Raw genomic sequence first — 23996 nt, 5'->3', positions numbered from 1 at the left:
AGGAGAATGCTACCTGCCAGCTGTAAATATTGGTGGAGGAGGAATAATGGTTTGTGGCTGTTTTTTGTGTTTTGGGCTAGGCCCCTTTAGTTCCAGTGAAGGGAAAACTTAACACTACAGCATACAATGAAATTCTAGACAATTCTGTTCTTGCAACTTTGTGGCAATGGTTTGGAGAAGGCCCAATCCTGTTTCAGCAATGCACTACCCTGTGCACAAAGCATACAGAAACGGTGTGTCGAGATTGGTGTGGATGAACTTGACTGGCCTGCACAGAGCCTTGACTTCAACCCCATCGTATACCTTTAGGTTGAATTGGAACGCAGATTGGCCTAATCGCCCTACATCAGAGCCCGCCCTCACAAATGCTCTTGAGGCTGAATGAAGGCAAGTCCCAGCAGCAATGTTCCAACATCTAGCAGAAAGCCTTCCATAAGAGTGGAGGCTGGGGGGATAGGGGGGGGACCAACTCCATATTAATGCCCATGGTTTTGGAATGAGCTGTTCGACGAGCAGGTATCCACATACTTTTGGTCATGTAGTGTGTTTCCATATTGAAGCCATGCAATTACTTAGAATAATGTGAACTGCAAACAGGTATTTAGCATTTCGATGGGATAGGTCTTTAGCAAAGATGGGATAGGTCTATATTTTGTTATTTCGTTTCTGTAAGCTATTTAACAAATTATAATGGACTAACATTGGAATTGCAGTTGATTCGAAGGCAATACATAAAAGACCGTAAATACACCATTTGAAGCAACCACATATTTAGCCATGGAGCATGTTCTGATTGGTCAGTGAGGGGTCTGCACTGTGCTCATTCTTGGTTGTGAAAATAGCAGAAATACTTTTGAACCTATAGCGATACCGCCAGCAATTAGATTTACCATTGTGTTAGGTTTGTTCAAGTAAAGTCTATAGTATCTTGTAAAACAGCCCTATAAGGAGGCTACGGGGAGATTAGTCCTAAGAGTGGTCCTAAGAGTGGTCCTAAGCATAGTCATAGGAGTAGTCCTAGAGACAGCCAGGAGACTCTGAGGTGTTGAGATGAGCTGTTAACTGGCTAAGTCAAAATGCACTGCTCTGCTGCACTTAGTCTGGTGTAAGACACAAGGGAATGCAAACCATTGATTCATTGTAATTGTAATAAATAATGCAATGCAAACATGTAATTTAAGCAATAAGGCTCGAAGAGGTGTGGTATATGGCCAATATACCACGGCTAAGGGCTGTTCTTACCCACGACGCACACAGCCCTTTGACGTGGTATATTGGCCATATATCACAAACCCCTGAGGTGGCTTATTGCTATTATAAACTGGTTAGCAGTGTAATTATAACAGTAAAAATAAATGTTTTGTTTTACCCCTGCTATAAGGTCTGATATACCCCGGCTTTCAGCCAATCAGCATTCAGGACTCAAACAATATATCATAGGGTAGACCTACCAGTTAGTGTCACATTATAAACAGTAATTTGCCTAAAGACATGTCGTATTCTGGGTCACTTAAAATCCACGATCCCCAATTGTGTATTTAACTCCCACTAATGTCTTGGTGTTTGTGATACCAGCCAGTGGTCTTTGTTTTTCTCCAAAACCCAAATGGTGCCTTTCACATTGACTTTCCATCAGCTAAGGTTGTAAGGGATTCTAAGGCGGCGCTATTTATGCACTGTACAACAGGCCTGCTCTAGCGTAATTGTCTTGGATCTGCAGAGGGCCACTCGGCTTTCATTGCTATTCATTGAGCCAGCCAACACACATGCGCATGGAGAGATGAAGCTAACATGCTTAGCTGTTGTTGTTGTCGTTTGCTGCCATTCATCTGGGAGGGACTTAGTTCTGGTCTGGATTTGAGAGATGCCGAGTGCCAGCGGTGTTCTGCCGAGCTCTGCCCGCATGCTTGTGTCTTCAGGAGAAGGATGGCAAGGATGGAGGATGGCATTGGTGGCTATGATTAAAACTGTGGTTTCTCTCTCTCTCTTTCTCGCTCTCTCTTTCTCCCTCTCTATCTCTCTTTCGCTCTGTGGGCGCCCTGTTCAGTACAGTACATCGCTAGGGGGAGACTAGGCTACTAACTGCCGCCAACCCCCCCCCCCTCTTCCCCTCTCCCTTTTCTTTCCCTCTCATTCCCTCGCTCTTTTCCTTTATTTTATTTCTCATCCCCCTTCGTCTGCTCCTCGTCTCTGTGAATTACATCGTTCCGCTTGGTTCTCATTCAGACAAGACGAGAGGATGGGAGGAGTGTGACGGAGGGATGGGCAATCAGATGGGCACCCTTCTGTGAATGGGGCCGCTAGCATGGAAGAGAGGCATGTGGAGGAGTGAGGGAGAAGAGGAAGAGAGGAAGAGGATGATTTTTAAAAAAAAGAAATGTAAAAGAATGAAAGAAATATGAGAAAAAGATGGAGGGAATATGACAAGATAAAGGAGCAAAAACCTACATTTGAAGAAGAGAACAGAGAGAAAGAGAAGGAAAAGAAAGAGGGAGTGGAATAGAGAAGGGGATGCCCATGAGCTAAAGGTGGCTCATCCTATTGCTGCCCGGCGTTATCCCTTTAGCGCAGCAGCGGTTTCAGGGCGGACGACTCTGCCGTGAAATTCTGGCTAAGCATGGTCGGGAGCCGCGGAACATGGAACACGGATGAGCCGGGATTAGGGAGGCCCAAAGCTTTCCCTTCTTCCCTTCATCCCTGCCTCGCAGGGTGTCTGTGATCCGGTCCGTCACTCAGTGGGCGACGCAAGCCCGTCAATGTCCACCGGCTGCTCACGGCGAGTCTGGCGCCTCCCGCGGGCCGGGGGATAGACGGACACACGCCACCCTCTCAAATCCTCTCTCCCGTGGAGGACCCTGCACATACACACGCCCAACTGCACATCTTCCTCCCTCTCCAATCCCTCTCTCGTTCCATCTCTCCACGACAACATGTTCTTACCATGATCCCATCACGCCTCACACCACACCAGGGCACATAGGCTAATATCTCTTGGTGTGTGTGCGTGGTGTGTGCACATGTGCCTGTGGTGTGTGTGTGTGTGTGTGTGAGTCTGAATGCATTTAAAGATGTGTATGGGTTGGAGTGTGAGGATGCATGTATGTGAATTCATTGTGTGAGTCTGTCTTTGTCCTGATGCATATGCTTGCTTGCATGTTCCTTCGAGTGCCTATAGGCCGAGATGTTCCTGCTCATAAAGCCATTGAATTCTCCTTGTCGTCTCTCTGTTCCCGTCCTTAAGGCTCCCGCGTACTTGCGCACGCTTTCATCTCCAAGTCAATACCTATTGAGCTGCTCCTGAAAGGGAAATGACAGTTGGTTTTTAACTTCCAAGGCTTGATCAATACCCACCTGCTCCATCTCATTTCACTCCTGTGTCTCTTCCTATCCACCTCTCCTCTCATGACATTCCTCAAATCCAGCTTTATCTCTACGCTGAATGGGAAGAGTCATGGGAAAACTTTGGGAATATCGTATTGGCGAGTAATGGGAAAGTGTTTTGGGGGTTTTACTTCAAGTTTCCTCTCAGCATAATCTTGTGAAGCCACAGTATGGTCTATAGGATTTACTCTGTGTTTACAGTGTAAATGTTGGTCATTTTATGGAATCACACGGAGAGAAAGTGTGACGTGGATGGTTCATTATTATTATTATTTTATTTTCTACACTGAATTTGAAGCAGTTGATTCACAGGTTGGTTTGGGAAATGTGTATTTAGACATGTAGAATATGATAACGCTATGGCAGTGTGTGTGTGTGTGTGCGTGCGTGTGTGTGCGCACACGCATGTGTGTATTGTATGCCTTATTGCATTTGCACATCTCCAAACCCCACTGTAGAGAGGAACAAAGCGTTTCTCTCTCACACACAAACAGTTGTCCCCAAAGTCCAGGGAAAGTCAACAATCGACAGAAAGCAGAGTCTTTGAGGGCTAGACCAACCAACAGGGCTGAGGGGCAGAGGGAGGAAGAAGTCAAAGAAAACAGCCACTCGAAAGGAAGAAATTATAAATATCTTTGCTTACTTTTTTACACAGACAAAAAATGTGATCTCCCTAGTCCCTAGCAGAGCTTAAAATGCGGAACTTTGCCTACGTCTCTGAGTCTAACCAAGCAGCCAGTAGGCAGCTGCGTCTCTCCCTTCGACCTCACGTTCAAAGAAAAGTTGCCTCCTTATTTATGTGCAAATGTGCTCTTAGGCCCTACGAGGGTGGCGCGCATGCTGAATCCCTCCTTTCTGGGCTTTAGCAGATTATCCTTCTACTCCCTTTGGTCCCCGTCGCCCTAAGCCCAGCTGCCCCAACCTTTTGTCATTGAGACTTTCTCTCCTTCTTCTTGGTGTCCCCCTCCTCCTCTTCCCTGACACCCCCCCATCCAGAATCCAGACACTACAGCGAGAGAGAGAGAGAGAGAGAGAGAGAGATACACCCCACCCTCCCCTCACCTCCATCTAGTCTTCATCCCTCTCCACCCCTCCCTCCTTCAGTCCTTCTCAAAGGGCCATTATATCACTCTCTTCATGGATAAAGGGCCCTGGAGAGAGAGTGGAGAGGGAGGGAGGGAGGGAGAAGGTTGCTGGAGCTCGCTTCTCTCCCATTCCTAATCGATGAGAGTGGCCCACGTGGAGCTCTGAAGGCTAATCGATACTCTCTTTTTTTCTCTCTTCTTTTTTTCTACCTATCTTTTGTTGACCATCCGTTTTGCTGCTGACTCTTACAAAACGCGATTGCAGAGCTGAATTAGGGAGGGGGAGGAGGAGGGGGAGACCTCTGATCACTTCTCTCTAGGGGGTACCAGAGGATTGGTATATGTGTGTGTGTGTGTGTGTGTGTGTGTGTGTGTGTGTGTGTGTGTGTGTGTGTGTGTGTGTGTGTGTGTGTGTGTGTGTGTGTGTGTGTGTGTGTGTGTGTGTGTGTGTGTGTGTGTGTGTGTGTGTGTGTGCGTGCGTGCGTGAATGCGTCTGTGTGTTTGCACGTGTGTGGGAATGGGGGGAGGTTAGCCATGTCTGCGTGAATGGAGAGCAGGCGCGTAGAACAGTCGAGCTGGCAAAAAAATTCAATCAACAACAATACCCCCCCTTTCTATCGCTAACACCCCCCCACACACACAACACCCAGACACATTTGTCCCTTTTCTCTTGCCATACGTCTCCTCCCCACCAGGTTGCTGAGCAAACAGAGGGCTAAGAGTTGACTCTCCGTATGGGCACAGGGAGGGATTTGCAGGATAAGCCAGTGCATCGTATTCCGCTCCATCTCCTCTGTCTCCTACTGTTCTGACTCTGTCCACTTCTCTTTCTCCAGTCTGTCATTCTGGTATCAGCCAACTACTGGCCAGTGGCCCCTCTCTCTTTGTCGCTTTCACACTCACTCCCCTACAGTAGATCCTTGTCCTTTATTTTTCCCTGTCACTTTCTGTCACTCCCATGGCCATACTGTCTTTGAGAAGGAGAGTTGTGCCAGTTAACTGATGGCCACAGTAAATACATAACCACTAGAAATGTCAAATGAAGGAATTCTCTGTCCCCATAGCTGTGTAATCTTTCAGCTGACAAGAGCCCACTTGTAGTTTAGGGATCTATGTTCTACCACCCACCTATTTTCTTATTTATTGACCTACACCGGACTATACACAAGTGTATGTACACACACCGTACATGTATGCACACATGGATGCATGCACACCACGCAACAGACACACACGCACGCGCGCGCACACAGCCAAGTTTCCTGACATCCACAAGACCTCTTTACATTCCCCTCTACTCCTCCCACTCTCACCAAACACCTGCCTAACTGTTAATATAACAGCTTCTTAACTTCACTATCAGTCTGTCAACACCACAAACAGAGGGAAAAAAACAATTATCCTCTGTGTGCGTCGTGAAACGACTACAAGCGCAACATGCTTTTTTAGGTTTACAGTTCCACATTGTTAACCGTGTGTGGTAATTACTTTTGGCTGCCTCTCTCTTCTCCGTCTCTTTATTAGTTGTCTAACAAGCCTCTTCTCATGTAAATAGAAAGCAATAAAATGGCAATTAACCGTGCAAATAGGTATAAATGACTGTCCAGGCGACGGGGGTATTGACAGGCCCCGCTGTCAGCCTGCCTGGTTTAGTGAGGAGCGTGGAGGAAAGAGAGAGGGAGGGAAGGAGGGACAGAGAAAAAAAGGAAGGGGAAAAAAAACAGGGCACACAAATCCCACGGGCCATTGTTTGTTGTGTCTGCGCCCAGCGCCATTGTTTTGGTCCCCTATTAACCCCTGACCTCCCGCGCAAGAGCGGGAAAAGATGGTGGGGATTCAAAAGGACAGACGTGGCCCACTGACACGAGGATATTGGAGTTAGAGGAGGGAGAGGGAAGAGTTAAAGGAGGCTTTGGGTGGGGGCCAGTGGGGACACTGGGTTTCAGTGAGGAGGGGTGGAGGAGTAGGGGGCTTGTGGGGCAGTCTAGCTGACCGGGTGGAGGAGTGGGGGGAGGAGGAGGCTGGCTAGCCCCAGACCAGGGTAATGCGATCCTCCCGCTGTCTAGCTCCAAACAAAGACGTGCTATTGTCCTAATGCTTACTCCCGCTTAGGGAGAGACTGTGACCACTGTTTGTGATGCTTTCTCACATTCATACAGACTGAGTCACACACTAAATCAGCTAAGCCGACATCCCTCGACTGAAGCCAGTCTGTAGGACACTACATTCAATTTCCTCCCGCCTTAAAAAGCACAGTAGTCATATACTTGGTAAGAAAAGGGGGGAAATGGATGTCTTTATATTGAGATTAGTCACCTAGAATTGTTTTTAATTCATTAGAACACGCAACAGATGATGCATTTATCTACCTACTGAGCTTATCATTTTTTATTAGAGAAGAATGTTGCTTGTGTGTCTCTTGATTCCCATCTTCCTGCCTTTGACCGAACCGCTATCCCTTCCTGAATAGATACGACACTCCATGAGTCCACATGTTACGTCGAGATTGAGACAAAAGCCATCGCTTTACATGGGGACACACAATTTCCTGCATATCAAGGACCGAGTCACCCGCCTCATACAGCAGTGAGTGAAATGACTGCTGTGAGAAAAGCAGGGTGACCAGGCTAACCCTAGGAACCTTACCTGCGCTTCACTCAGGAGTGAAACTACATGGGATGTGTCCCAAATAGCAGCCTATTCCCTACACAGTGCACTACTTTTGACCAGATCCCTATGAGCTCTGGTCAAAAGTGGTGCACTATATAGGGAACAGGGTGCCATTTAGAGTGGATCATACCCACTGCCACACAGCCACACACTGCGAATCAGTGGGGAGAAGGGGGAAGAGGAGCTGAGGCCTAAGAGGATGAACCATAGAGATTTAAGCAGAAAGCGCTCGTCGGGGCTGTGAAATAGCCAAAAGTCCTGTGGATCAGATGGAGCTGTCAAGCAGGGCAGGAGATGAGAAAGAGGGAAAGAGAGAGATAGAGAGGCCAGATGAGAGATTCCAGAGAGATGGGAGCCAGGCAGGGAGGCCCAGGAGATAGCAGAGACGGAGGAGCTTAGATCAGCTTTTAGAGAATATTTCACAGGGCCTGGGAAGAGTAGGAGAGCTCAGAGAGGTGCGGAGAGACAGGAGAATATTTGTAGAAAAGAAAAAGCAGGAAAGGATAAATAACTCAGACTGAGCAATCAGACGTATGACGCAATATGGTGAAGATAAATCTACAACTCTACATGATATAAGGGTACTAAGCAATTGGTTAAATTGATCAGTTTTCATACTCCACAGTAGATAGACAAAAGGTCATGTTGTATCCCATCCAACTCTGCCAGACTGCTCAGAACTGTAATTCACATAGAAGTGACTGGACTCAGTCATCCCGCAACTGAACTCTAATGGTCCGTGAAGAGATGGGCAGAAAGCCTAAAACCAGTAGGGCCATTTGGCCTTTGTAGGGGGACTATATAGCTATAATGTAACGATCGTCGTTGGTGGAATTAGACCAAGATGCAGTAGGTTAATCATATTCTTTAATGATAACCAGAAAAACAAGAAAGCGAGAACCAACAAACATACAGCCTTGTCGGGCTCAACAGCAACAATACAAGGACAAGATCCCACAACCTAGGTGGGGAAAAAGGCTACCTAAGTATGATTCCCAATCAGAGACAACGATAGACAGCTGCCTCTGATTGGGAACCACACTCGGCCAAACACAAAGAAATACAACACATAGAATGCCCACCCAAATCACACCCTGACCAAACCAAATAGAGACATAAAACGTCTCTCTAAGGTCAGGGCGTGATATATAAAGACAAAACTATTTGGCTTAGGGTCAGTAACGTACAGTAGAGAAGTGCTTAGGGGGCATTGAGGGGACCCAAGAGGCTAAGAGTATCTGGGGGAGAGCGAGGGGGCTTCAGGGTGGGTTCAGGCTCAGTCGTCTTGGAGCCAGGGAAACAGTGTTAAATTACGCAGAAGGAGGTGGAGGGACCCTGTCAGCACGGGGCTGTGCATTGCAGCCAGCCCAGCTTCTGGACATGGCATAGCTCCATGCCCCCCGGATTGGTCTGTCCGGTCTCATGATGTCCACAGAGCGCTGGGATACATGCACACACGCACACAGACACACAGACACACACGCACACAGGAGATCAAGGGGCTGAGAGGGGCAATGGTCATTTCATAGCGATGGACACAGTAGTCCCTCTGCATCGCTATACATCTTTCTCCCTCTGTTACCCCCCAGAGACACTCTATTTTTCTCTTTGCTACTCACTCTCTTTCTTTAGTCTTTTATTTTTTCCTTACTCTGCTGCATATGTTGTCCTCTAATATTCTATCCAGATCCTTGTTTTCTTTGGTTGCTTCAAGCTACTGTTTAATAATGCAATCTGAGGGTCAACAGAAAAACAGAAGTTTAAGACGAAAAATTGATAAATTGAAAAAACAAGTTAAACATTGAAGGGGATAGCTCGAGGCTGTTTGATCGACGTCAGGCATGTTCCGACTTGCCCCTGGTTTTGACTGGCAGATACGCGAGCGTTTTGATCTGGCGCAAGACTCTGTCGCTTGTTAAATTGGGCGTCAGTAAAACGGCAAATGAGTTGAACGTTTCAGCAATGGCTGGGGGTGTGAAGGCAATTTCACTTTAGTGTTTAGCATATTCTGTGACACTTCAGGGGTTGCAAATCACATGAATAAACGCTTAATTACTTTAAAAGAAATTCCTCTGGCTTTAATTGAATATTAATCACTGCTCATCGTTGTCTTTTAGCTTAATTGCATGTTTGTCCCTCCTTTTTTGCCTCCATGTTTCTGGTTGTCTTTTGTGGAGCCTGGAATATATCGGTTTGAACACAGCTGAAGATTTTCAAATGGTAAACCAGAGCTACATTGCTCCGAAACTGATATATGTTGTCTGTTTTCAACCATTGTTCTTCCATCAACGATGCAGAGTTAAATCTCCAAGACCTTGAGTGCATATTTCTATTCAACCATTTGCAGTTCCATGCCGATACATAAGAAAGAAATCAGTCAACATTGAAGTGCATTCAAAATGAACATGTCTTGAATAACCACTCATTTTTGTCAGTAAAATGTACAAAAGGTACAACAATAAGCAGAATACAAAATTGGTCACATATGGTTAGACAGGCAGGTTTATTGGTGACAAAAGTGATGCATGTGGGGAAATTTCCACAATTTCTTACAAGTGTGAGGATAAGTCATGTTGAGCTTACTGGTAAAAAAACAATTACAACTGTCACAACAAAAAATCCACATCCAATTTTTCTAATGACATTTTTTAGGTTTTTCCACACCTTTACCTACACCGATAGATTGACACTCTCCCTGACCTATCCTGTGCAAGTGCTTGAGCATTTGTCTCCGGCGCAATTGGCCACACACCATAGCTAGCCCAGAATCACTGTATCCTATCTGAACACCCCTGACATGTCACTCCACACGCACAGAGCATAATTCAACTTGATTGGTTAGCTCTGCTGCCTGGCATGATTCTGGACTGTCCAACAACACTGTCTGTCCGAAGGGCATGGGGGGGTGGAGGCACGTGGAGCTGTGTGTTATCCTGGTCCAGTTAGCAAGTCCAATTAGGCGAGAGCCCATTGGTTGAACGAATGTTCACAAGTTGTTATGCGTTCTTATGTATTTATGGACAAGATGAGATAAGTCCACCTCCTGTCATTCCCTCTCTCTCTCTCTCTCTCTCTCTCTCTCTCTCTCTCAAACCGTCTCATGCTTACAAGCACAGTCATATGTGCGTAAAGTGTGCGTTCTAGCATGTGCACCTTTTACTGTTTCTCAGTTGCAACACAAAGTGCTATAGGGCTAAATAGGAGAGTGTGAGGGATGCTTAGCCCGATTCCGTCTCTCTCAGTGCCCCCCAATGCTCTGCAGGCGAGAGGGTACGACCTGGAAGCGCCAGCCATGTGCCTCCATCATACCACCACTACACCTTAGCATGTACAACTCCAAATTCTAAGTGACTCTGACACATCTTCCGTGTTGCTGATCCTACACCACCCCAGGTTTAAACAAGAGCGTCGGGAGTTACATACATACAGTTTGGGTTGAGTGGCAAAACAAAGAAGTGATTGAATTTTTTGGTCACACCTGTGACAATACATCAAACATTGTACTGGAACTCATTTTCTCTTAACTATCGTGTCCAATCTAGCATGGAACACATATTGACAATTTAGTATTTGAATATTGTACAATACTCCTCTAGAATATGAATCAGCCTTTTTGTCTTCCATTTGAAGTAGACTCTAGACTTTACAATATCTAGATTATAGACTATGTGCTGCAGATGAGTGGTAGGCTATCGAATGGGCTCTGGAGCCAAGCCGATAATAATTCATAAGTTACTGACTCCCTCCTCCACCGTTAAGTCTCCACTGGTGTGCTGCTTAGCTAGCTTCCTCTTGTAACTCTCCTCCCAGCAGAGTAGCAGTGTGAGTTTGAGTACCAGTCCCCGCCATAACCGAGCTAACGGAGCAAATTACATTGTGAGCTCAAATGAGCTATGATCTCCAACATATCTGCTGGAGGCGGGAGGAAGGGAGGAGAAGGGGGGGGGGGGATTATCCCCTAATTAACACTGATACCTCCCCCATGGACAATGTCCCCTCTCATCAGTGGGCTGGCACATCTTAATGTTAGGTGCTAACTGCCTTCTTCACATATGTCAGAACTCGTTAAGGGATCTCCACTATGCCTGTAATGTCCTCCCGTTTAATGGCTTGTAAAACATGGTTAACACTCACAATTTGGCTTTTCTCTCTTCTCTGTCTTTCTTGCCTACCCGTTGTGAGATGACAGATGTCTGCCCTGATTCAGGAAACTAGGCATATGTCGCAAGGCACGACTTCACATGCGAGCTGTTTGAACGAAAATTTTTTTTTTTATCAAAATATTTTTGGGGGGCAGAAATGCCTTCTCGAACATGTGAACTTTCATGTGCCTTAATATCAAACGTGTATGCTATCTGTAAATACGAATACAATTGTTAAATTATGAGCCTAGTTTGTTTAACCAGAGAGAAAGGGGGCAACCTTCCCACTAGCTGGCGGGCTCGCTAGCTAACGTTAGGTGTATGCTCTCCACTTTCTGGAGGACCGAGTTTTGAAATCAGTGGAATTCGAGTATGATAGCTAAGGAGATTGAGAAAACACCAGTCTGGATTACATCCTCAAACAGGAGACGTGTCCAACCATTATGTATACTGGTAAGATTAGCACATAAAGTTATGTGCATGATCTTATTCTTCATATAATAATAATAATAATAATCACAGACACATTTGCTTGACTAGTCATAGCCATAGAACCGAGTTGGTTAGCTACCTGCAGATTAATGTAGGGTAGTAACATCATGAGTTGTGATTATGGTCCATTGTTTAGCTGGCTAGCTACATGTCTTAACAAAAGACTCCACTCTAATTTTGACAAAGTATTTTCATTTCAAGTTAAAGTGTACTGTTAGCTAGCTAGCTAACGTTAGCTAGCTGGCTCGCTAACAAACGTTACGTCATGCGTTGGGATTCATTGTTTATCTAACAAGCTATCTCCTTACGTTTCTTAACAAAAGACTCTCGTCTTACTGTGCCAGAGCGCAGACTAACTGATGCATTTTTGAACACTCAACACCCGTTGAATATGTCTGGTGTCAGTAAACGTCGGCAACAAACCATAATTCAATTGTTGCCAGCAGCACAGTTACAGTCACCAACGCTCTGGATAACATGAAAACTGCGTAACCAGTTCTGCCAGGGCAAGTGAGTTGGGTGTTCTCTCATTATGTGTCTGGAAGTAGTTAGCCAGTTAATTTGAGTGCTTGACAGTAGTTGTGAGGTCAGAGCTTTCGGGAACAACCCTACTTATAGGCCAGAGCATCCAGCGTGCGCTCTGAACACGAAACCACAGAGCGATAGGGTGAGTAATGTTCAGTGAGCTGTTCTCTCTCTCTCTCTTAGATGTCGGGAAGTAGCTGGCAAGTACAGAACGGTTGGATCAACCCTTAAAGAGATGGGTGGAGCTAAGGTTTAAGAGGGTGTGAACGATGCTGAATGGGTGTAGACAGAGAAGGGCTCTCCAATATTACTACCAAAACATTGAAAGACGGTTTTCACAAAAGTGAGTTTACAAGCTGATCCACTTTCAAAGCAGAATTACTTTCGCATTGTTTACTCAAATGCAGTGTATGAGATACCACGTTATAGCTCTGAGTCTCTACTGTTATCCAAAAAACTGAAATTCAAATGTTGCTACATAAGACCGAATCCATGCTTGTTTTGCTATGGTTGAGAAGCATATTTTGAAAATCTGAGATGACAGTGTTGTTAACAAAAGGCTAAGCTTGAGAGCTAGCATATTGATTTAATTTCATTTGCGATTTGCATGAATAGTTAACGTTGTGTTATGCTAATGAGCTTGCGAATAGGATTACACTCCTGGATACAGGTTTTTTTCGTAGCTAAACGTGATGAACAAAACGGAGCGATTTCTCCTAAACAAATAATCTTTCAGGAAAAGCTGAACATTTGCTATCTAACCGAGAGTCTCCTCATTGAAAACATCCGAAGTTCTTCAGAGGTAAATGATTTTATTTGAATGCTTTTCTGTTTTTTGTGAAAATGTTGCCTGCTGAATGCTAACGCTAAATGCTACGCTAGCTATCAATACTGTTACATAAATGCTTGTTTTGCTATGGTTGAGAAGCATATTTTAGAAAATCTGAGATGACAGTGTTGTTAACAAAAGGCTAAGCTTGAGAGCTAGCATATTGATTTAATTTCATTAGCGATTTTCATGAATAGTTAACGTTGCGTTATGGTAATGAGCTTGACTCTCTATTCACGATCCCGGATCCGGGATGGCTTGTCGCAACAGGTTAAAAAAAATACATCTAAATTCAAAATGACCAGCTCAAATAGACAGAAGAGTGCTATATAGCAGACCAATCCAAACTCATCTCTTAGCATGTCCAGCCCACTCATGGGTAACGGGAAGGTTGCTCACTTTTTCTGTGGCTTAATCAACTAGGCTCGTAATTTAACAATTGTATTCATATTTACAGATGGCATACAAGTTTGTTATTAAGGCACATGAAAGTTCACATGTTTGAGAAGGCATTTCTGCCCAAAAAAAACATTTTGTTAAACAAAAAAGTTTACATTCAAACGGCTCTCCTGTGAAGTAGTGACCCGCGACAAACGCCTAGTTTCCTGAATCGGGTAACATATGAACTAATGTATACTACATCACCAGTCTATTTGTCTAGTGGTCATAAGCAGATATTTCACCACGTATTCATCTGTGTACCCTCACAGATTTTCCCCAACAATAGAACTTTTCATTTAATCTAACAATGATCAGAATTCATATAAAGAAAGTAACATTTTCCCCCAACCTTAATTTCACCATTGATTACCTGTGTCTAAGAAATCTATTACATGCGAGAGGTAAGTTAATTCTGGCATTAGTATTGATCACACTAAAAGCAAATGTCCCCTCTGAATATGCAAGGAAATGCTTGATATGCCAGTGAAAACACTGTGTACGAATTATCCTACAGTCAAGTCTCTCTCTCTCTCTCTTCTCCTCCTCCTCCTCTTCCCTAATCGCACTCTCCAATGCATCCACTGTATGTTGCATTGTGAAAAAAGCAAACAAGATTATTTTTGATTTTCTGTTCGCCCGCTCACTCCACACACTTCCGCACAGTACATTTGGCCCACCCCTCTCTCCCCCGACCCTCTTGATTGAGGGCTAATGAAAAAGCTGTCCTGAGCGCCGCTCTCCTCCCTGTATCCATTAGGAATAATTAGACGGGAACAATTTTGATGCCTGTAACCTCGGCGAGTGTGGCTAATGGCGTTATAAATTGCTCCTGGTCCTGGGCCCTGCTAGCGTTGTCGTCGCAAGGCGCTAGCAAGGAGGGCGAGCCGCTTAATTCAAAAGCACTCTGTCAACAGCACTGATTTGTGTGTTTAATGAGAGCGTTTAAAACAACAGCCGCGGCTCATGCATCCTAATGGTGGCGGCAAGAGCAGGTTCGATAAAGAGGCTTGTCCGTCGTAATTAGCGGCGACAAACACCCGGGATTAAGAGAAGGGGGCCCGCAGCCGCCGCACTGCACTCAAATGGGCCCCTGTTGCTACTGTCACTGTGAGACTGCCTCTCCCTCTCTGAATGACTCTCTCTCCTTCCTTCTCTAATTTTCTCTTTCTCTCTCTCACAATTAAATTCAAAGGGGCTTTATTGGCATGGGAAACATTTGTTTACATTGCCAAAGCAAGTTAAATATACAATAAACAAAAGTGAGAAGAAACAAATTCAACAACAAAAATATTAGAAATGAACAGTATTCATTGCATTCAAAAACGGCACAAATATTGCTGCTATGATTGCACATTGTGGTATTTCTCCTAACAGATATGGGAGTTTATCAATGTTTTATTTTTTTTCAAATTCTTTGTGGGTCTATGTGATCTGTGGGAAATTTCTCTCTCTCTCTCTGTCTCTCTTACTTTCTCTTCCTCTCACAGTACTCTGTTCCTCCCTCTCCATTGCCAGTCTCCTTTGTTCTCTCTTAGTACCTCTCAAACTAATCCTCTCTCTCTCTCTCTCTCTCTCTCTCTCTCTCTCTCTCTCTCTCTCTCTCTCTCTCTCTCTCTCGCTCTCTCTCTTTCACAGTTTATCTACCGCTAGATTTCTATACCTTTATTTAGTCTAGTTTCTCTCCCCCTCTTTCTTTATATGCCTCTAATGTCTCATCTAATCAAGTAATTCTTTCTCTCTGTTCCCCCTACAGCTCCAGCAGTGGGACAATAAGAGGGTCAGATGGGTAATATGCCAACAGGCTGAGGACTAGCTAGTGTGTGTGCGTGTGCATGTGTGTGTGTGTGTATATGTGTGTGTGGGTGGGTGGGAGGGTGCGTTCGTGTGACATGGGCGTGAAAGAGTGAGCTGGCACTGACAGCTGCCCCCTCATGTTACCAGTGGATAGAGTGACCAACCATTTATGACATAAGCTCTGATTGAGACCAGGGTCATATTCATTAAGGTTAACAACAGAAAACGTTTTAAAATTGAAACTGAGCGTTTCGCATTGGACAAGTCCAGGTTGTCCCTGTCTGTTTCATTCCGTCGTCTTCCGTTTGGTACGGAATGGAAGCAACCCTGTACAGAGGACGAGCACAGTAATCAGCCAAACACATTATTATAGCTGGATAAAGCGATATGAACTTTTATCCTATAGAGCATGGTGTGCTAAGGAGGCTGTAATATGTTTTAATCAGCCCTGTTGTGTTGAGGTCCTCTCAGAGACTGTGGATGTATCCCAAATGGCACCCGATGCACTACTTTTGACCAGAGATTTTTGGACCCTGGTCAAACGTAGTGCACAACATCGGGAATAGGGTCTCATTTGGGATACAGACTCTGTCTCCGTAATGGATGGAAAAGGAGAGAGTGACAAAGCCAGACAGCGCATTTTAAAAGGTGTTCAATTCACTCGTAAATGCATGCTGACAAGATTAATTGAGCATTGCAAATGGTAAACTCTGAACCCACACACAAGAATAGACAAATACAGACAGATTCATACACAGACACACACACACACACATACTGTACATACAGATGCACACACAGACATAGACAGTGGCACGCACACACACAGTCACAAACATGCACACACCCCTCCTCCGGCTCTTCCCTGGCCACTTCCACGTGTCTCGCACTGCACAAATTACTTGATGGGCAGTTAAATGTAGGGGTCGGGGGTTAAATGAACACCGTTGTTTATGAGGATGCGGTGTGAATCCATTTGCATTCTAATATTCCCCCCCTTTTCTGAAAGACACACACGCGCACACACACACGAAAGGAGGGGAAAGGAGAGGTGGGCAAGGCTAGGGCTGGTGGACGGCTTGTTTTAAAATCCCATTATCAAGTTATTTATGGAATTCACGGCCTGACAACCTCTGTGACCTTGTTTTGTTAAACATGAACCAGACACGATTCCCGCACGCTGCACCGCCTATTAGCTTTTGTTTTCAATAGCCTTAAAATGTCACCAACTTCAATCACCCCATGGGCAGCTCCCTGCTTGTGTGCTTGGCCCCATCAAATAGACGCATGGCACACACACACACGAGCATGCGCACGCGGGCACGTACACACACGCGCCCGCACACACACACACGAACACACACTAGACACCCCCTCCACTTCTTTCGCCAAAACAGATCAGCACCACACCTGCCAGACACCATCCCATCCTAGACTCCAACCCATTTGTCTCTGTCTGTGTCTGTGTTTGTTTGTGGCTTAACCGGCCACGGCTGAGTCTCCGCAGCTCGTCTTAGGCTGGCTGAGCCATGCAAATTCTGACCCTCTCTTTAGCCTAATGCTCTTGTTTAAACATGTGCTGCTCATCCGTTCCCTTAGCCACCAGTACACCATGCACACAAGTGCACGCACGCCACACACGCACGCACACACACACAGTTGCTGTCCACTTATTACTAATGAACATACCAGAGAGTGTTCTAAATAAATACTGTATGATCCTATGCCTCCGACGAGAGATGCAGGGTGGAGAGACGTGGTGTTGTGGAGGTAGAGGTTTGCAAAGGTTGTATGCAAAGTTTGGTTTCACCTTGCAGGGGAGGGAGAGTGAGTGTAGGTAATAACACAATAAATATTCCCTCACTCGCTGACCCGCGTTTGCACTTGTTAGTGGGCGCCGCAACCTCATTGGCCGAGAGGCGTGCAGCAGTGGAGGGCGGCCATTCAGGGACAGGTGTAAACAAACCCTGACCACGGTGCTCGCCACAGCGCCGGCCAATGCCTGTTATTAGCAATACTGAACTACGAATGAGCGAGATGACAAAAGTATGAAGAATGACAACCATCTCTGCAACACTCCACAAATCAAAAATCTGGCCACTGGTACACTAGAGTGGCCAGACGGAAGAAACTCCTCAGTAAAAGGCACGACAGCCCGCTTGGAGTTTGCTAAAAGGCACCTAAAGGACTCTCAGACCATGAGAAACAAGATTATCTGGTCTGATTAAACCAAGATTGAACTCTGGCCTGAATGCCAAGTTTCACATCTGGAGGAAACCTGGCACCATCCCGACGGTGAAGCATGGTGGTGGCAGCATCATGCTGTGGGGATACTTTTCAGCGGCATGGACTAGACGACTAGTCAGGATTGAGGGAAAGATGAACGGAGCAAAGTACAGAGAGATCAAGGATCTTGATGAAAACTTGCTCCAGAGAGCTCAGGACCTCAGACTGGGTTGAAGGTTCACCTTCCAACAGGACAATGACCCTAAGCAAACAGCCAAGACAACGCAGGAACGGCTTCGGAACAAGTCTCTAGCTCAGCCAGAGCCCAGACTTGAACCAAATCAAACATCTCTGGAGAGACTTGAAAATAGCTGTAAATCGACGCTCCCCATCCAACCTGACAGAGCTTGAGAGGATCTGCAGAATAGAATGGGAGAAACTTCCCAAATACAGGTGAGCCAAGCTTGTAGTGTCATACCCAAGAAGACTCGAGGCTGTAATCGCTGCCAACGGTGCTATAACAAAGTACTGAGTCAAGGGTCTGAATACTTATGTAAATGTGGAAAAAAAGAAGGAAAAAAAAAAAATATTAACCTGTTTTTGATTTGTCATTATGAGGTATTGTGTGTAGGTTGACGAGGGGGAAACGATTGAATCCGTTTTAGAATAAGCCTGTAACTTAACAAAAAGTCGATGGGTCTGAATACTTTCCTCATGCACCGTATACCCTCCACTTCTGTCTCTCTCACTTTTTCTGTCTTTCTTTATGAATTTAGGAAATATGATCCTGGCAATACAAATGGTCTTATGGTTTCTTTTTGTCCAGAATATTTATCTTAGGCCCTGTGATTGAATAGCATCCTGTCCAGTGGGTGTGCACGTACAGTGCCTTCAGAAAGTATTCACATCCCTTGACTGACATGCTGACCACACCGCTCGTGTCGCGTGCACTCGCGTTGCAAAATACATTTACACATACATGTTATTCAATCATTGCACCCACACTGCTTGTGTGCGTCAACGAGCGTCTGCGTAGGCAGGCGCTGAAATATAACTTGGTTCTGTTTGTGACGCTTGACGCGCTGCAAGTCCCGCCTCTCCCATCTCCTCATTGGTTTTTAGGAGCATATACCCCCTTTGGCTGATTGGAAAATTAACTGAGGTCCACACTCCAGTGCAGTTGGTAGTGGTAATGCACCTTAAAAAGTTGGCTGCCAACCACCATATGAAGTCCAAAGGAGAAGAATTAGCCTGAAGGAGGAGAGATTACTAGAAACTAACTCAGTTTTTCATTTCAGGGAAAAGAACAACCCAATGGTTTTATCCCAGGACAAATTAGCTAGCTAAATTGCCATAAATATTTCATGCTTTCCGACCTGTCCCCAAATGAATATAGTTGTTTCAGAGTTCATTTTGATATTTTAACCTGCATGTCCTGATCTCATATGGTGTTGTTGGACAAAATCAACATGTGCGCGAGTGGTCTGGTCAGCATTTTATTCCACATTTAGTTGTGTTGTAGCCTGAATTCACAATGGATTAAATATATTGTTTTCTTCTCACCCATCTACACACAATACACCATCATGAAAAAGTGATAACATCTTTGCTAATTTATTGAAAATGAAGCACATATTTATCTCATCGACATTAGTATTCACACTCCCGAGTCAATACATTGTAGTAGCACCTTTGTCAGTGATTACAGCTGTGAGTCTTTCTGGGTAAGTATCTAAGAGCTTTCCACATCTGGAATGTACAACATTTGCCCATTATTCTTTTCAAAATGATTCAAGCTCTTTCAAATTAGTTGTTGATCAGTCAAAACTGTAACTCGTCCAAACATGAACCTTCAATGTCTTCTTGGTAAGCAACTCCAGTGTAGATTTAGCCTTGTGATTTAGGTTCTTGTCCTGCTGAAAGGTGAATTCATCTCCCAGTGTCTGGCGTAAAGCAAACCGAAGCAGCTTTTCCTCTAGGATTTTGCCCGTGCTTAGCTCCATTCCATTTATTTTTATCCTGCAAAATTCCCCAGTCCTTTACGAATACAAGCATACCCATAACATAATGCAGCCACCACTATACTTGAAAATATAAAGAGCGGTACTCATTAATGTGTTGTATTGGATATTCCCCAAACCTAGCACTTTCTATTCAGGATAAACAGTTCATTGCTTTGCCACATTTCTTTGCAGTATTACTTTAGTGCCTTGTTGCAAACAGGATACATATTTTGCAATATTTCTGTACAGGCTTCCTTCTTTTCACTCTGAAAATTAGGTTAGTATTGTGGAGTAACTACAATGTTGTTGATCCACCCTCAGTTTTCTCCTATCACAGCCATTAAACTATGTAACTGTTTTAAAGTCACCTTTGATCTCATGGTGAAATCCCTGAGCAGTTTCCTTCCTCTCTGGCAACTGAGTTATGAAGGATGCCTCTATCTTTGTGGTGACTGGGTGTATTGATACACCGTCCAAAGTGTAATTCTAACTGCACCATGCTCAAAGGGATATTCAATGCTTGTTTGCTTTTTTACCCATCTACCAATAGGTGCGCTTCATTGTGAACCATTGGAAAACTTCCCTGGTCTTTGTGGTTGAATCTGTGTTTGAAATTCACTTCTCAAATGAAGGTCCTGACAGATAATTGTATGTGTCTTTTAATTAATGTTACCTGTCTCCCTCCATTCCAATGTATTGATTGTGTTAGCTTCTAGGTTGGCCTCTGAAAACTACCTTGAGATCTCTCTGAGTTCTCTGCCAGATGTGTGTAGGTAGGCTTGTTCCATCCAGGCCGTCAACCGAGCTTCACACGGCTCCAATTTACTTTCTTCCATTATTCAACAGCCACCAGGTAAGTCTACTTGAATACTGGTTAGGCAACCACATACTGTATTATACATTTGGTTCCTTGATAAGTTTTGGGTGCCTAGATGAGACAAATATGGTTAAATGCCAGTTTAGGGAATAAAGGCATGACCTTGAGCTGATTCAAGTAGTTTTAAGGTGAATACCCTCCTCATTCATCCTGATGCATCACTTATAAATAATTACAAGTCCTTTTATGGGTTAGGAGTCATACAAAACAATCAACAGGTCAACTTAGGTTAAAAACCTTGAAATACTGGATATCCAACCTGTAAATGAAACATATAGGCCTGTAGGTGTTGCTGTCAATTTAAGTATGGAATCTGTATTAGGAACATTGTCATGCGGGAGGAGGAATGACAATGTTCCTAATATGGATTCCGTATGACTGACTGAAAACATACTGTACATATGACTGAAAACATACATGCCCCTTGCTCCTCGACATATTGTAGGCCTATGTCCACTGATCTGATGTGCAAGAGCTTAGATACAGTATGTGTTAATCTTGTTTTGGCAGTGTCTTATGTCAGATAATGGGGCTATAACTGAGGGTGTGCCCCTCACAGGAACACACACACACACACACAAACACACACACAGTCCCAGTATTCTCAGCCATACATCAGCTCCCTAGAGGGACAGGGAGAGAGAGGGCTCCCATCATGTTTATATATGACAGGGATCAGCGTATTATGATGCAGGTGCTTATCGACCCGCGATGCTGATCTGATTTCTCTTTCTGTGCTGAAGCCACATCGCTTGTCAAAGCCAGACGAGACAGGGAGCCGTGGCAACGTCCTGGCAATGCGCCGTGTCAGCAGTCCCCGGCTTCACTTGTCCCTGTCTGTCACCTGTCTTGTTTTATTTTATTTATTTTTTCATGTTTTTTTTTTTAGCAAGGGCAGTTTTTGTGCCGTTGATACAGAAATACACACACACACGCACGCACGCACACACACACACACACACACACACACACACACACACACACACACACACACACACACACACACACACACACACACACACACACACACACACACACACACACACACACACACACACACACACACACACACACACACACACCGCAACACGTGGCACACCTGGTTGTCAGTGCCTCAGGACAGCCTCTCATCCGTACAGAGGGAGATGTGCCAAAAAGGCACAGCCCATTCCAACAGTACCTGTCAAAAGGTTGGACACACCTACTCATTCCATGGTTTTTCTTTATTTTTTACTATTTTCTACATTTCAGGATAATAGTGAAGACATCAAAACGATGAAATAACACATATGAAATCATGTAGTAACCAAAAAAAGTTCAACAAATCGAAACATATTTTGTATTTGAGATTCTTCAAAGTAGCCCACCTTTGACTTAATGACAGCTTTGCACACTCTTGGCATTCTCTCAACCAGCTTCATGAGGTAGTCACCTGGAATGCATTTCAATTAATTTAGTTTTGATGTCTTCACAATTATTATGCATAGTAGAAAATAGTCCAAATAAAGAAAAACCCTTGAATGATTAGGTGTCCAAACTTTTGACTGTTACTGTATATACTGTATATATATGATTGTTATTGTGTTATTTTATTCTTTGACTATTTTCTTTTTATCTATTTGTTCATTTTTATACTTTTTAACTGCCTTGTTGGGAAAGTGCTCACAACTAAGCATTTTAAGATATCTACATTTGTTGTATTCAGCGCATGTGACAAATACAGTTTGATTTGATTTCCCACACAAACACACATTCACTCAATTACACAGACACACTCACACGCAGATGCATGCACGCGTGCACGTACACACACCTCTCAAGATACTTTGGGACATGACTGCTCCTCCTCCACCGCATTCCAGCTCGGTTTTACACCCCACAGGGTTAGTCCAAGAGCCCCTGGGAGAACCACCACCGCCCCCTCTACTCCTGATCCTCCACCCCCATCATAGCACCCTCTCCGGGGATGGGGGAGGGGGGTGGGGGGCGTGATGGCACTACCCTGTGTGGTGTTGGCCCCAGGCAGCACACAAGGTAACATCAAACACTTTTTATAACTTATTTTATTATTTGTCGTGGTGTGTATGTGTGTGTGTGTGTCATTCTCCCGTGAGTGTGTCCTCAAACGCCACCACAGCCTGTTCTGTAACATCCTGTATCATTCCCTCAAGGCGAGAGAGGAGCACAGGGCCCAACTCTAGGGGCCTCACAGGGCCTCGTGGGGCCCCTCTGCAACAGACGCCACTGTGTTCAAAGGAGGTAGGTTCCTCCTCTAACCGCCATCTTGATGTCCCTATCCACATATGTACATGAAGACACTTAAACAGGGGCATGTTTATAGACTCTCACGTAATACACACTCCATCTCAGTTACAAGCATGTGCATGCTACACACACTCAGAGTCGTACATACACGTTCCTATACAGCACCCACTAGACACACATTCTCACTCATCACATGCAAATATTGAAAAGAAGAAAATGTTTGGAGCCCATTCATATGTTAGAGCAAACACACACGCACAGGTCATTATTTCCCAGTTACAGCGCACCTGGTGCATGTGTCAGGGGTTTTGAGTGAGCATCTCCCACAGTTCCTTCATCAGAACCTTGTTTCCTTTACTTCTCTGCCCTGTATAACTCTTCTTCCAACAGCCACTTCCCCAGTTTACACCAGGCACTCTACTCTTCAGAGAGTCAGAGACAAGCAGCTCTCTACCCACTTACTTGTGATGAAGCGCGTCACACTGGCCTGAGTGGGCATGGTTGAAAAATCGGCCTGCTAAAACGGGTGGACACAACACACCGTATTGGAAAGTCTCCCCCCTCAAATGAGTATCTTCTGTGCTGTCCTCCAAAGTGCATTAGGCACCGAAGAGTCATTAGTACAAATGGGTCTGCGGGTACTGTGATAGAGGAAGGAGGGGGTACAGGGGAGGCAGGGAAGGTGCATATGGCTTTCTACTTCGAGCACATACACCCAAATCTCCTAGCTTGGTCCTTGTACCCTTCCCATCCCTCCACTCACCCACCCACCACCACTCGCCATTCCCGTGGAGAAGATGGGGTGCCCCCCTTCCCTCTAGCTCCTATTGCCTTCCCGCTCCTCTCCAGCAGATATGGAGGATGGAGGGAAGTGCATCCAAATGTAATAATGTATCAGAGAGAGAGAGGTAGATCTGTTCCCCACCAGCTCTGACACAGACAGATCCTAGCCACTCCATTATTTAACATTTACACACACCTTCCAGCTCATTTCTAGCTCAATATTTAATAGTGTAAAAAGGGGGGGGGGTTATGTTGAAAAGTCCCCCCCCCCCCGTTGATTTTCTCTAAGATTTTGTATTTTCGCCTAAAAAAAATCCCATGCATACGTAAATAGTTAGTTCTTTGGATATGTGTGTGTGAGAGTGGGGGGGGCGAGAGGGGTGAAGATGGAAGAGAAGCAAGGAGACGGGAGGAAAGACAGCCGATATCTCACAGGCGTACACACACACTTGTCAAAGTTCACACATCTTAGTCCATTACGCA

Source organism: Oncorhynchus keta, chromosome 31 (assembly GCF_023373465.1).
Source record: "Oncorhynchus keta strain PuntledgeMale-10-30-2019 chromosome 31, Oket_V2, whole genome shotgun sequence".
NCBI classification, from domain to species: Eukaryota; Metazoa; Chordata; class Actinopteri; order Salmoniformes; family Salmonidae; genus Oncorhynchus; species Oncorhynchus keta.
The sequence above is the reverse complement of the archived record's forward strand: the minus strand, read 5'-3'. Positions refer to the sequence as shown.